Source organism: Lithobates pipiens, unplaced genomic scaffold (assembly GCF_037356315.1).
Source record: "Lithobates pipiens isolate NorthernLeopardFrog02 unplaced genomic scaffold, aLitPip1_a1.2 Scaffold_18, whole genome shotgun sequence".
Taxonomy (NCBI): Eukaryota; Metazoa; Chordata; class Amphibia; order Anura; family Ranidae; genus Lithobates; species Lithobates pipiens.
Genome location: NW_027507758.1, coordinates 363,502,242 through 363,517,028, shown reverse-complemented (window position 1 = coordinate 363,517,028; position 14,787 = coordinate 363,502,242).

The window sequence follows — 14,787 nt, the reverse complement described above, 5'->3', positions numbered from 1 at the left end:
CCATTTCACAAAGAAAGTGTAAAAAATGTTTAAATAAAACAAACACACTTTTTAAAAATTCCTTTATTAAAAATAAAAAAAGATTCCAGCGGCGGTAATCCACTCTTGCTATCCAGCGACGGACGGTCAGCTCTCCATCGATGTCTAATGTCATCCAGCGCAGCGCAGCATCCTTCTTCTGTCTCCTCCACGGAGACACTGGAGGCATTCCGGCGCTGACGTTTCTTATATACGGAGGGCGGGGCCACCCGTCACCTGACCCCGCCCCCCTCTGACGCAAGGGGAAACCCGGGGTTCCCCGTGACGTATGGGTGACCCCGCCCCCCTCTGATGTAACGGAAACCTGCCTGTGTTACATCAGAGGGGGGTGGGGTCACCCCTACGTCACAGGGAACCCCGGGTTTCCCCTTGCGTCAGAGGGGGGCGGGGTCAGGTGACGGGTGGCCCCGCCCACCCTATATAAGAAACGTCAAGCCGCCGGAATGTCTGTAGTGTCTCCTCCACGGAGACAGAAGAAGGATGCTGCGCTGCGCTGGATGACATGAGACATCGATGGAGAGCTGACCGTCCGTCGCTGGATAGCAAGAGTGGATTACCGCCGCTGGAATCTTTTTTTTATTTTTAATAAAGGAATTTTTCAAAAGTGTGTTTGTTTTATTTAACCATTTTTTACACTTTCTTTGTGAAATGGTAGGGGTACTTTTGTACCCCCTTACCATTTCAAACAGGGGGGGGGCCGGGATCTGGGGGTCCCCTTGTTAAAGGGGGCTTCCAGATTCTGATAAGCCCCCCGCCCGCAGACCTCCACAACCACCGGCCAGGGTTGTGGGGATGAGGCCCTTGTCCTCATCAACATGGGGACAAGGTGCTTTGAGGGGTCACGGACCCCCAAAGCATCCTCCCAATGTTGAGGGCATGTGGCCTGGTACGGTTCAGGAGGGAGGGGGGGCCGCTCTCTCGTCCCCCCCTCTTTTCCTGCGGCCTGCCAGGTTGCGTGCTCGGATAAAGGGTCTGGTATGGATTTTTAGGGGGAACCCCATGTCAAATTTTTTTTAAATTTGATGCGGGGTTCCCCTTAATATCCATACCAGACCTGAAGGGTCTGGTTATGGATATTTAGGGGGAACCCCACGTCAAATTTTTTCTTAAATTTGAGGCAGGGTTCCCCTTAATATCCATACCAGACCTGAAGGGCCTGGAAATTGAATTTGGGGGACCCCCACGCTTTTTTATTTATTTATTTATTTATTTTTTTATCAATGACTTTCAATGAGTGTTCTCTGTATTACGGGAGCCGACAATTCATTATAGCTGCGAGTGATTTTAAAGGACTTTTTTTCCTGCATAAATGACACTTTGTGCAGGGACAATTCTAAGCACGGGAAACATGCGCCCCTTCACAGGCATACTATAGACAACCCCCCCCTACGAAATTTAAAGGAATATTACACTTTTATTGTTTCACTTTAATCATTATTAAAATCACTGCTCCCGAAAAAACGGCCGTTTTTAAAACTTTTTTTTGCATTGATACATGTCCCCTGGGGCAGGACCCGGGTCCCCAAACACTTTTTAGGACAGTAACTTGCAGAATCTTTTCTCTCTGTCAAATCTTTTTTCTCTGTCGAATATTTTCTCTATATAATCTTGGACTAATAGAGGTAAGGTTAAGCACATTCGACCATAGGTTCTATAGACAGATTGTTATCGTCAGAGTCATGTCGAATCTCCTATTCTATATCGAACTGTTGTAACAATGAAAACGAAAATAAAGCATTTATTTATGTCGGATCTTTCGTTTTTCGGATTTTGTGCTTTCGTTATCGTTTGTCAAAACGAAAACGAAAATAGCTGAAATTCGGACGAAAATGCATTCGGACGAAAACGAATGCACATGTCTAGTAGACATGACAAAGAGATGCCTAGAGTCCAGATTTCCACAGCCCAATACTCTTATGCTGCGTACACACGATTGGGATTGGACATTCCATCAACGAAATCCTGTTTTTTTTTTCCGACGCATGTTGGCTCAAGCTTGTCTTACACATGGTCGCACAAATGTTGTCGGAAATTCTGATCATCAGGAACACACTGATGTACAACACGTACGATGGCATTATAAAGAGGAAGTTTAATAGCCAGTGTGCCATCCTTTGGGCTCCGCTAATCTCATATTAGTAGAAGTTTGGTGAGAGACGATTTGCGCTTTTCACTGGTGCTTTTCCGATCGTTACTGCTCTTCAGTTTGTGCATGTGGGTTCGTATCTGGTTTTTAATGCATGTAGTCAGTTCGCATCTGGGCTACAGTGTTTGGTATTTATAGTACATATTTGATTTTCAGTCAGGCACCCCATATGGGAACAAACTGTGTCACGAGCTTTCAGGGGATCCGTTAAATGGTCGCTGAAAGTACCAGTTTATACCAACGAATACTTCAACTTGTCAATTCCAAAACCTTGTGGCGTTCTCTTGGAGTAATAAAAGGTCCCAACCCAACCTGTGGGGCGAGAGCTGTGAGATTGCTCTAAAAGTGGGCAGTAGCATATTTAAATGGAAAACATGAATATGTTACTGTCAAAGGGATAGTGGGGTTAGCAGGAAAGAGACAGAAAAGAGGGGAAGCGGAAAGACAGGTTGGAGTGGAGGGGGAAAGTAAATAGGATGGAAGGAGAAGGGGTACAGGTGCGGCTTCACTGAGATCTAGTCAGTGGGGTAAGGTTATAGTTAGGAGGGCTACTGGGAGGCAATGGTAGTTGAGGGCCTATAGAGAGGTGCTGATATGATGGGCCCAGGATTCTCAAATGCATTTAAAGATTTCAAGTTTGTCTAGGATAGTGTTAAGCCCCATACACACTATCAGATTTTCTGCTGATTTTTTCCTTCAGATTTACCAAAACCATGTAGTGCAATGACCTGCCTGATTGCATACAAATTGAAACTCCTAAGGTTTGACCTCATATTATATGGTTTTGTTAAATCTGAAGGAAAAAATCAGCAGAAAATCTGATAGTGTGTATGGGGCTTTAGACATATTCTCTTGGAACATAATCCAGGAAATTTTTTGTTTGGTTAAGTGAAAAGAAACTGTGGGGGACTTCCAGGCCCGTGCTATTGTTATTTTAGCAACTAGGAACATTAAGTGGATCAGTTTTTGGGTATATTTCATGATTTTGGGAATTTTCTGGTTCAAAAAGGCTATTTTTGGGTCTTGGTTGATCTTTGTCCCAGTAACTTTACGGATTGGATTGAAGATGTTATTTCAAAAGCCCCTGATCCTGGGGCATTGCCAGATAATATGAAGGAGAGAAGCCAAGTCGCCACAACCTCTGAAGCAGAGCGGCAGAGATTTGGGGGAAAATTTTAAATAGTCGAGTCGGAACCAGATACCAGCGAGATATGACCTTGAGGTTTGCTTCAATAAGGGAGTTATTAAGGATCCCTTTGTAGGCTCTAGCAAAGTGGGAGTTCCAGGATTCTAGGTCCCATTCAAAGTCAAGGTCACGTTCCCAGCTGTGCATGTAGGGCACTTTCTCTGCTGGCTCAGCTAGTGCTGAGTAAATCAGGGAAATCACATCCATGGCCATGGAGCACCATTGTTCAGACATCAACTATTTGAAGTGCAAAATTGAATTGGTGGCATGAGGAGCACATATAATAGGGAGCGCAAGAAGGTCCAGGATTCCCAGAGATCAGGAGCAGCAGCAGATGACATTTATGTACCCAGGTTGTGGTACTACGACAAACAAAGATTTCTGTCAGACCAGACTGAAATCAGGCCATCACTCTCAACCCTTCCTTCCACTCTTCCTTCTATCCCAGCTGAGGCTTCCGACATCCAAATTGGGCCTTTCACCCAGGAAGAAGATGTGGAGGAGCCCAGCTTGAGTCAGGTATAGCATTGTTCAATATATTTATAAAAATTGTGTGTGATTGATGAACAATAAACTAAAACGATGTCCCTTTCTCATACACAGGAAATCCTCAGCCAGGAGGAGGCTGTAGAAAGTGGAAGCCAGGAGGTGACAAAGGAAAGAAAGCGGCAACCAGGAGGTGGCGAGGGTAAGTGGCAGCTAGGTGGTGGCCGGGAAAAGTAGCTTGACTGAATCCCAGGTCCCTCCCCTCCACCTTCAACAAAAAAGGCCCAGGAAGGGGAGGATAGTGGAGGAGTCAGCACTTGGGTTAATTCGGCAGGCTTCTGCAGCCCTCAGAACCCCCACCAGTCTTCTGGAAGTCTATGCCTGCATGGCTGCCAACAAAATGCAGGAAATGGAGGTGGGCCAACACCTCTTTTGTGAGGAACTGATATATATGGCCCTAAGTAAGGGGGTGAGGGGCAAAATCACAAGCAGAACCCACCTGTGTGAGTTGGACCATGCTCCTCCTCCTCCTCCAACACCAGAGCCACAGCCTGGAAGCAAGTGTGGAAGCAACCATGTAAGGAAGAGTGATGGCCTGGGTTCAGTCTGGTCTGGCAAAAGACGCAGGCTGTTGTAAGACCACAGCCTGGGGACATATATGTCATCTGCTGCTGTTGCTGATCTCTCGGAGTCCTGGACCGGATTGTGCTCCCTATTAAATGGATTCCTCAGACTCCCAATTTTGCCTGTCAAATAGTTGATGTCTGCCCTGGGCTACAGAGGCTTTGCTAATTTCACCAGTTTATCCAGCGTTGCCTTCCTCTTTATTTTGTTATGACCCCAAATAAATGTATATATTTTTTCTTAAATCATTGGCTATGTGTTATAATTAAAAAAGGACAGTTTGTTTGTTAGTAGGCAGGTACATTTCAAAAAGACAATGTAAAATTAACCAACACCAGCCAATCTCCTTGAGGTTAAAAAACACAAGATAATAATGGTGTTGTGGTAACTTGACACACAAAACAAAAAAAAAGATTATTGAGATTACAAAAAAAAAAAAAGATTACTATAAACAAAAATTAAAAACATTATTCTGGAGTTCTGGGCAAAAAAATGTTATTCATGAGATCACAAGAAATAATAAAGAAATCAGTTTGCAAGAACTCTGTGTGAATATCAGCTGCAAAACAACTTAATTATTGTAGCATTATAAAGAAGAAGAGAATGCTCTGCATTGAAAGATTACAAAATGTGCAACGTGACGAATGTGCTATCTCCATTATGAATGCTAGTTTTACCAGACAGAGCTCTTCCGTCTCATACTTGATTCAGAGCATGTGTGGAATTTTGTGGGTCGAAATTGTGTACACACGATTGGAATTTCCGACAACGTATTTTGTTGTCGGAAAATTTCAGATCTAGCTCTCAAATTTTTGTTATCATAAATTATGACAAAAAATGTCGGATAGAGCCTACACATGTTCGGAAATTTCCGACAACAAGCTCCCATCGAACATTTGTTGTTGGAAAATTTGCTCGTGTGTCCACAGCATTAAGCTCTTAATTTGCACATAGAAAATATGTAACACGATATGACTTTCAGCAGTAAGATACAATAACTTTCACATAAAATAAGATATAGAAATATATAATATATTATATATATATATATATATATATATATATATATATATATATTAGTGTTTATAGTTTGTTTTAGGTATATGTTTTGTGTCTCAACAGTAGCCAACAGCCCAAGGCATGTCCATTCACTCAAAAATTACTGAAACGTGAAATATATCCAAAGGGGGTTGTTCAATAGTTAATTTCCTGGTAGGGCCTCATTGTGTTCTTTCTGTGTTTAAACGCTGGGAGCAATATTGGTAACTTCATGCAAGGCATTGCAAGTTACAAGTATAGGTTCATGGCATATTATACTGCAGCTGCAAGGGAAGAAGGATACCAAGCTATTACAATCTGGCAGCTTTAACTCTCCTATTTAACTTTGAGACAAATGGGGTGATATGCTTACAGCTGAGGCTTGCATTTATTAAACCCCTCAAGCTTGTTTTTTATGCGCATTTGTTTGTAATATGAAATACAATCAAAACAGAATGATTTTGCAATATAATTTTCATGACTGTAGGGGAAATCCTATTTCTTCTTTCCAAAGTTGCTCAAAGCATCCCAAATTTGTTTTTGTTAGTTCAACAAAAAAGTTATACTGTAGCTTCTTTTATTTACAGGATAATAACAAAAAATATTTTTGTTTGGTTAACTGGTGGCTTTGTTAGGGTTAGTGCCCCAGAGAATTTTTACATCTAACTCAATATATGTTTGTTGTACCGTATATACTCGAGTATAGGCCGACCCGAATATAAGCCGAGGCCCCCAATTTACCCCCAAAAAAACTGGCAAACTTATTGACTCGTGTATAAGCCGAGGGTGAGACATGCCTGTCCATCCCTGTGTGTGTGTCCGTCCATCCCTGTGTGTCCGTCCATCCCTGTGTGTCCGTCCATCCCTGTGTGTCCGTCCATCCATCCCTGTGTGTGTGTCCATCCATCCATCCATCCCTGTGTGTGTGTGTGTCTCCATCCATCCATCCATCCATCCCTGTGTGTGTGTGTCTCCATCCATCCATCCATCCATCCCTGTGTGTGTGTGTCTCCATCCATCCATCCCTGTGTGTGTGTGTCTCCATCCATCCATCCATCCCTGTGTGTGTGTCTCCATCCATCCGTGTGTGTGTGTGTGTGTGTGTGTGTGTGTGTGTGTGTGTGTGTGTGTGTGTCCAGCCTACCTGTGTCCCGAGCCTTTGTCCCGAGCCTCCGTCCCGTGCCTTGCCTCCTTGCCTCCGTCCCGTGCCGTGCCTTGCCGCCGTGCCTTGCCTCCGTCCCGTCCCGTCCCGTCCCGTGCCGTGCCTTGCCTTGCCTCCGTCCCGTGCCCTCTTCGTCGGCGCCTCGGCGGCCATTGTAAAATTCAAAAGCTGCGCCGCCGCCTTCGCCTGTGATAGGCGGAACACTGAATTTCCCAGCAGCCTGTGTTCCGCCTATCACGGACATCGTATCATCCTCGTCCGTAGTACGAGGATGATACGATGTCCGTGATAGGCGGAACACAGGCTGCTGGGAAATTCAGTGTTCCGCCTATCACAGGCGAAGGCGGAGCCGGAGGCGCGGCTTTTGAATTATAGAATGGCCGCTGTCTGTCTGCTCGACACGCTGATCGAGCGGGCAGACAGCGATGACTCGAGTATAAGCCGAGGGGGGCACTTTCAGCCTCAAAAAAGAGGCTGAAAATCTCGGCTTATACTCGAGTATATACGGTAATTAGTTTGAAATAGCCTCTTCTTAAAGTTCTGTATTTGGCATATGCATAGCTCTGCGTGGAATCTTAAAGAAGAACTCCTGGCAAACAGCTAAATACACAACTGATATACATATTTATTTGCTGATCAAGCTGCAAAATAATTTGTTATTCTGTACATTCAGTCCTATGTTTTACAAACACTTTAAGCTCTGCACAGCCAGACATATAGTCAATGATTAAGCAAATAATCTCCCTGGTTTATCATGGCTTATCAAAATTAAAACCATGTTTTTTTTGTGACCTTTGGAGGAATCTCTGTGCCTTTTTTAAAGCCAGCGGGGAAATGCCATTTGCTGGCAATTTAAAACATGTTTTTTCTTTGCACAGAGATGTGCCTCTTCACAAGCAGGATTAGGGCACCTCCAGTTTGTTATTTAACTGTTTTCCATCCGTCCTATAGCAGAATGATGGCAGGAGCCCTTCCATCCTTGGTGGACATCATATGTCATTCTCATAGTCGCACTGCCTCCTGCACGCTTCACAGCAGTGGTCCAGTGCATCCCTGTTTACCATTTCAGGTCTGTTTTTGGTCTGAATTTTTGGCTGAATTCAGATCTGAAACGGACCACAAGACGCACAGGACTCCTGTGCAATTCGCTCCGCAACCGTCCCAGAGGTGTGTGAACATGTGACATGCAAATTGGATGCGGTAAAGCTGCATCCAATTCGCAATAGTGTGAACCAAGCCTAAAGTAAGCCCTCATTCACATCAATAGCGACAGGCATTGTGGAGAAGTTAATCTGCAAACTTTACAACAGAGGTACTGAAATCACAGCTCTGTTCTGTATATTCTAAATGGAAACAGAATTTTGTCAGCCCGCTAGCCCTATAAAGTAAACACACAGCATGTGTTTCTAAGCTGTTCCAAACCAACTGCAACATACTGTAATTTTAGAGTTTCTTAGTAATTTATCTCTCTCTCTTTGAGGATAAATTACTGTACAGTAAATGCAGCTAGAAAGGTCAGTAATGGCTTTTTAAAAGCTCTTTTAATGTTTGTTATAAGGAATATGTTAAAACTTTGATGTCCATAGTCAGAGTACAGGTGCATTTTAGGCACTTGTCTTACACTTCCATGTACTGCTTCTCAGATCACACACTTTCTTATTGGGTTCCCTTCAGAGACAGAAGCTTTGCATTTCTATTTGCGAAAAGTTTTAGTGTCTACAAGATAGGGGATAGATTTATGGCATTTTTATTGTTATTTTTTTTTACTAGTAATGGCGGCGATCTGCGATTTTTATTGGGACTGCGGTATTTCGGAAGACATACCCTGTTTCCCCAAAAATAAGACCTAGCGTGATTGTCAGTAATGGCTGCAATATAAGCCCTACCTCCCAAATAAGCCCTAGTTAAAGTCCTTGTAGGTCTTAATTGCAGGGTAGGGCTTATTTTTAGGGAAACAGGGTAGGGCTTACTTGGGGGGTAAGGCTTATATTGCAGCCATCACCAACAATCACACTAGGTCTTATTTTCAGGGAAACAGGGTATCAGACACTTTTGACACTATTTCACAATTATACAGTGATAAGTGCTATAAAAATGCACTGATTACTGTATAAATGTCACGGGCAGGGAAGGGGTTAACACTAGGGAGCAATCAAGGGGTTAAATGTGCTACCTAGGGAGTGATTCTAACTATAGGGGGAGGGGATTGATCAGTGTTGCTCTGTACTGGGAACACACAATCGGTCTCCTCTCCCCTGACAGGATGTGGATCTGTGTGTTTACACACACAGATCCATGTCCCTGCTCTGTTACCAGCAATCGCAGGTGTCCCGGTGGACATCGTGACCCCCTAGCACGCACATTGTCTCCCGAGTGACACGTGGACATATGCGCCCCCTAGATGGCTGGAAGGCCGAGGACGTAATTTGACTATGGGTGGGGAAGCAAGTGGTTAAAGTTACAGAGGAGGTCTAGTGCTAAAATGATTGCTCTCACTATAACGTTCACAGCGATACCTCACAAGTGTGGTGCAAATGTTGTTTACCTATGAGATGGCTTCTGCATGTGAGCACAAGAGGACGGGGTCCTTTACATTTTTTTCATTATTGTTATTATTATTATTATTATTTTTTTTACACTGTCTCTTGAATTATTTTTAATTACTTTTATTCCTTTTACAAGAAATGAAAAATCCCTTGTAATAGGAATAAGGCATGACAGGTCATCTTTATGAAGACATCCGGGGTCAGTAAGACCCAAGATATCTCTTCTATTCTGGAAAGCATGAGATAAAAAAACAAAAAAAATCATTGATCTCTGCTTTCCAGGGGAAAGAATTTACAGTGTTTACATGTGCCAGAGCTGAAAATTACATCATGACATTGCTCCGGGCCACCCAGGATCATAGAGATAGGCAAGGACTATCCAATCCACAGGCAACTCTAAGGTAATCTGGCGCCGCCGCTAGATTGGGTCTACGGGGTCCCTGATCCCACAAGAGAGCCTAGAGAGGGCCCGTTGGGTGGCAGGAGGGGGGGGACATCCACTCCCACTTCCCATAAAAGCAATAACAGTGGCTAATCAACTGCCAAGAGTTTTTCTTGCAAGAGAGGGAATCACCAGCTGAAAATAAAGATATCTGGATGGTGCCTGTACAGTACCCTGGAGTTTAGGCAGGGATGCTCCTCACAAATTTACTTGCCAGAAGTAGTTATATTGGTTGATTGTTAGAGATCTATTAATTTCTCCCTAAGTTTGGCTTTGTTGCACTTTTCTCTTCTACCACTAGGTGGCCGGATACTTGGTTGTACTAGATATGAGCTGCTAGGCTGTCCGAGGGCCTATCCAGAAGCAAGAGAGTAGCACAGGTTTGGGATTGTGGCTTGAAGTGGCTTGAAGTGACGATTATGCTGACCGGAGAACATGTCAGTGGTTGGAGGTAGAAGGGAAGCTGTCGCCACTAAGGGACCAACCACCTTATTACCAGGGACCACAGTGAGTAACTGAAGCAAGTACCTGAGCATTATTCTCACCGAACGGGCACAGTGGAGAAACAGAAAACTTCAGGCGGTGATCAAGTCAGGGACCCAGCCAGTGGAAGTGACGCTTGCAGAGCAGCCTTGCGTGCCAAGCTAGTGAAAGAGTAGGTAAGTGGGGTGAAGCTTGAGAAGTATCTGGAATGCCAAGATTGGGACCCAGCAGAGAGGCAGGGGTGACACTTGAGGAAGATACTACCGTGAAGATTGGAGGAGATCAAGGGATTCAGTGGCAGTGAATCAGAGGGTCTAGTGAGAGACCGGGAGCTCAGTGAGCTGAAGAACTACAAGGAGAAGTTGTAGTGAAGGTGAAAGAACTGTTACGCTTTGTGTTAGGAATTGTTAAAGACTGTTGCCATGGGAGACAGCATCCCTGCATGTGCAGATGTGGCTTCTTGCTGGAGGCCTTTCCCTGCACGGCTGTCCTCATATTAAAGTCTTGGAGTCTGCTAATTGAACTTACAAATACTCAAGGGTGTCATGGCCCTAACCCTCTTTCCCCCCAAAAAGTTTGTAAGAGAAAAAACATCTCTTTTGCATTCAAGAAGTGTCTGGCACCCAATAATTGTATCCACCTTGTACTCACTATGCCTCACAACCCAAAATAAGACAGCAGTAAAATTAGCCCATTTTTTTTTTTTATATTGTGAAAGATAATGTTACACAGTGTAAATTTATACCTAACATGTCATTCAAAATTGCGCCCGCTGATGGCGATAAACTTTTACCCTTAAAAATCTCCATAGGCGACATTAAAAAAATTTTGCAGGTTGCACGTTTTTTGTTACAGAGAAGGTCTAGGGCTAGAATTATTGCTCTCACTCTACCGATCGCGGTGATACCTCACATGTGTGGTTTGAATACCGTTTTCATATGCGGGCGCTACTTCGTTTTTGTGCGTGAGCCCCGCGGGACGGGGCACGTTTAAAAAAAAAATTTCAGAATGATTATTTATTCTACCTTTTATTTTATTTATTTTTACACTGCTTAAAAAAAATTGCCACTTTTATTCCTATTTATTCCTAATACAAAAAAAAAAAATGACAGGTCCCCTTAAATATGAGATCTGGGGTCAAAAAGTCCTCAGATCTCATATTTAGACTAAAATGCAATAAAAAAAATAAAAAAATTGTATTTAAAAAGATCATTTAAAAAAATTGCCATACTGGTGGGCTTTTAAACTAAATACTGTAATTTCCGCAAGCTAAAAAGTGTCTATAAAAACACAGATTAGACATAGTGAAATTATAATGAGGACTCAAAATGCAGTCAGAAACGGGGAAAAGGAAATGAACACAAATATGGATTAAAACCCACCTGACCCCACATATTAACTAGGGGTACAGTGCCTCATAAAAGGACAATTGTGAGAATAACCTTCATGTTCAAAGAAGGAAACCATCCCTAATATGGAGGACCAATAGGGGTTACTGACCATATTCAGGGAGGCCGAATGGAACTTTAAGCCTGGTTAATAAAACAATTAATGTCCAATTCCACATTCATGCCAAATGGCGAATGACACTTGAGCTCAAATATCTACTTGGGCGTCCTCCCGGAATTACTTTCATATATGGAGGCTTGGAACGCACGCCCGGCTGGACCTCCGGTTTTCCGCCATGGTGGGTGGGGCTTCCGTGCTTTCTTCCATTTTGTATTTTGTATAAATATTACAGCAATGTGGGGAGCCAAATGATGCCCCTGTTGAAAACCACTTGTGTCGAAACGCATAGGGATGATTATTTGAGATTCCCGTGTTGCTTTTTAACATTTTTATGCCATTATTTTATTATTGGACTATTGTACCTTTTTTGTCTCCTTGATTGCGAGAAAATAGCCCAATAAAGTATTATTGGTTGATCTGCACTATATGGAGCACTTTTTTCCTATTTTTTATATCATATTCCATCATCAGTGATTAGTGACGAGTTGGAGTACGAGGTCCCGGACGAGCCTAAAGACCATTCCTGGCCACGAGTCCACAGTCCTATGGTGTATCCTCTTGATCAGGATTTTGTTGTTATATCCAACGGGAGAAACACAAGCGTATCTGACTCACTGCCATATGGTATGTGCGTCCACCACTGTTGGTAAGAATACCTCATTGTGTGTTTACTGTACCGGTGTTCCCCGTGTTACAAACAGCATATCCCTTTTTCAGTTACTGCCTCTGGGACTTCATTGCTGATCATAGCTGATTCTCATCTACATTATTTTATTATTGGACTATTGTACCTTTTTTGTCTCCTTGATTGCGAGAAAATAGCCCAATAAAGTATTATTGGTTGATCTGCACTATATGGAGCACTTTTTTCCTATTTTTTATATCATATTCCATCATCAGTGATTAGTGACGAGTTGGAGTACGAGGTCCCGGACGAGCCTAAAGACCATTCCTGGCCACGAGTCCACAGTCCTATGGTGTATCCTCTTGATCAGGATTTTGTTGTTATATCCAACGGGAGAAACACAAGCGTATCTGACTCACTGCCATATGGTATGTGCGTCCACCACTGTTGGTAAGAATACCTCATTGTGTGTTTACTGTACCGGTGTTCCCCGTGTTACAAACAGCATATCCCTTTTTCAGTTACTGCCTCTGGGACTTCATTGCTGATCATAGCTGATTCTCATCTACATTCGAGCTTTTCAGATAGATTTTCATCAACCAGTTTTACACTGGCCACTGGACTCCATATTGCACTATTGTTGTTCTCGGACTTTACATTTATTTTGGCACACGTTAATTATGTGCTTAAGCGCTACACATATATTAGTATCCTGGGTTAACAGAAAATCAGTGAGTGTGCTGCCTTCCTGCCCTTTGCACCTGCCCAGTAAGATTGGCTATTACAGTGCACCATCCTGTGATACGCAGTCCAATGACAGAGAGCACTGATTTTTTTTTTTTCATTTTTCGCTCAGCCAGTACCAGGTTTTAGACTGGACAATAGCCAAACCCACTGGGCAATGTTCATAAAAACTGGAAGAAGGCAAAACTGAAATCTGGTTCGATTTTCAAGAGGATCTGAGAAAATAGAATTAAGGATGTGATTGCTTGCTATGAGCAATGCATAGCTTTTCCTTTTTCCAGTCCTTATAAATTTGTTTTGTTTAAAAATACTTTTACTTAGTATTACCCCCCCCCCCCCCCCCCCCCCCACCGACCAAAAAATTATCCATGGCCCTGGTCTCGTACTTGCTACCTTTTGATCTGCTAAATATACCATTGTAAATCCCATCTGTTCAGTAAGTTTAAAAAAATGCCTGTTGTACATATCAGAAATCTAATGCAGTCCAATTTGCCCTCCTACTATAGTTTTTATCTTGAACTACAGAATAATTTGTTCTATGTTGTGGAGAATAGGAGAGGGGATGATTTAAGTAATTTAGCAAAGATAACTTGGCAGGACTGGCACCTTTCTGGTCCACAAGAATTTTGTGCATTGTCAGCCCACAACAGGACTAAAGAGTTGAGTGCATTTTTGGCACATCAACAGATATTTTTTCTGTGCTTGCAGGGATAAAACATGGGGAAATGTGCATATATTGGAAAGATGTCCTGCCTAATTTTTTTTTACTTTGCTCTGACATGCATTTAAAGGCTAAGTTCAGCTTTTTTTTTTCTTTTTTTTTCTTTTTTTCTAAATTCCAGCTCTCCTTTGTACCAATATAGCATTCAGTACTTTTTTTGCAAAAATATCAAAACTTTCCATAAAATCTACTGACACGTACCTTACTGTCCTACATCCATGATTCAAAACGTATCTATTGCTTCTGTCTTACGTCCATACAGACTGTAGGTCATGACACAGGAAGGAGTTGACCAGCTGATTTCATTAGCAAAGATTCTGCATCATCTACCCACTCACTCACAGCTGCATGTGTTTTAACCACTTAAGTCCCATACCGATTTGGTGGCCAAAGACCAGAGCACTTTTTGCGATTCTGCACTGTGTCGGTTTAACTGACAAATTACACAGTCATGCGACGTGGCTCCCAAACAAAATTGATGTCCTTTTTTTCCCCACAAATAGAGCTTTCTTTTGATGGTACTTGACCACCTCTGCCATTTTTTTTTCGGTATAAACAAAAAAAGGGCAACAATTTTGAAAAAAACGCATTAATTTTTACTTTTTGCTATAATAAATATCCCCAAAAAATATATAAAAAAATATGTTTTTTCCTCAGTTTAGGTCGATACGTATTATTTGACAAATGTTTGATTAAAAAAATTCGCAATAAGCATTTATTGATTGGTTTGCACACAAGTTATAGCCTTTACAAAATAGGGGATAGTATATGGCATTATTATGAATAATTTTTTTTTTTTACTAGTAATGGTGGCATTGAGCGATATTCATCATAACTGCAGCATTATGACGGACACATCGGACAATTTTGACACATTTTTGGGACCATTGGCATTAATACAGCGATCAATGCTATACAATTGCATTGATTACTGTAAAAATGTCACTGATATTGAAAAAACACCTTTTAAATTCAATAATGTAAGGATAGGTAATTACAATTAAAACAGTCCTTAAAGTCAGACTTAACTGAAATA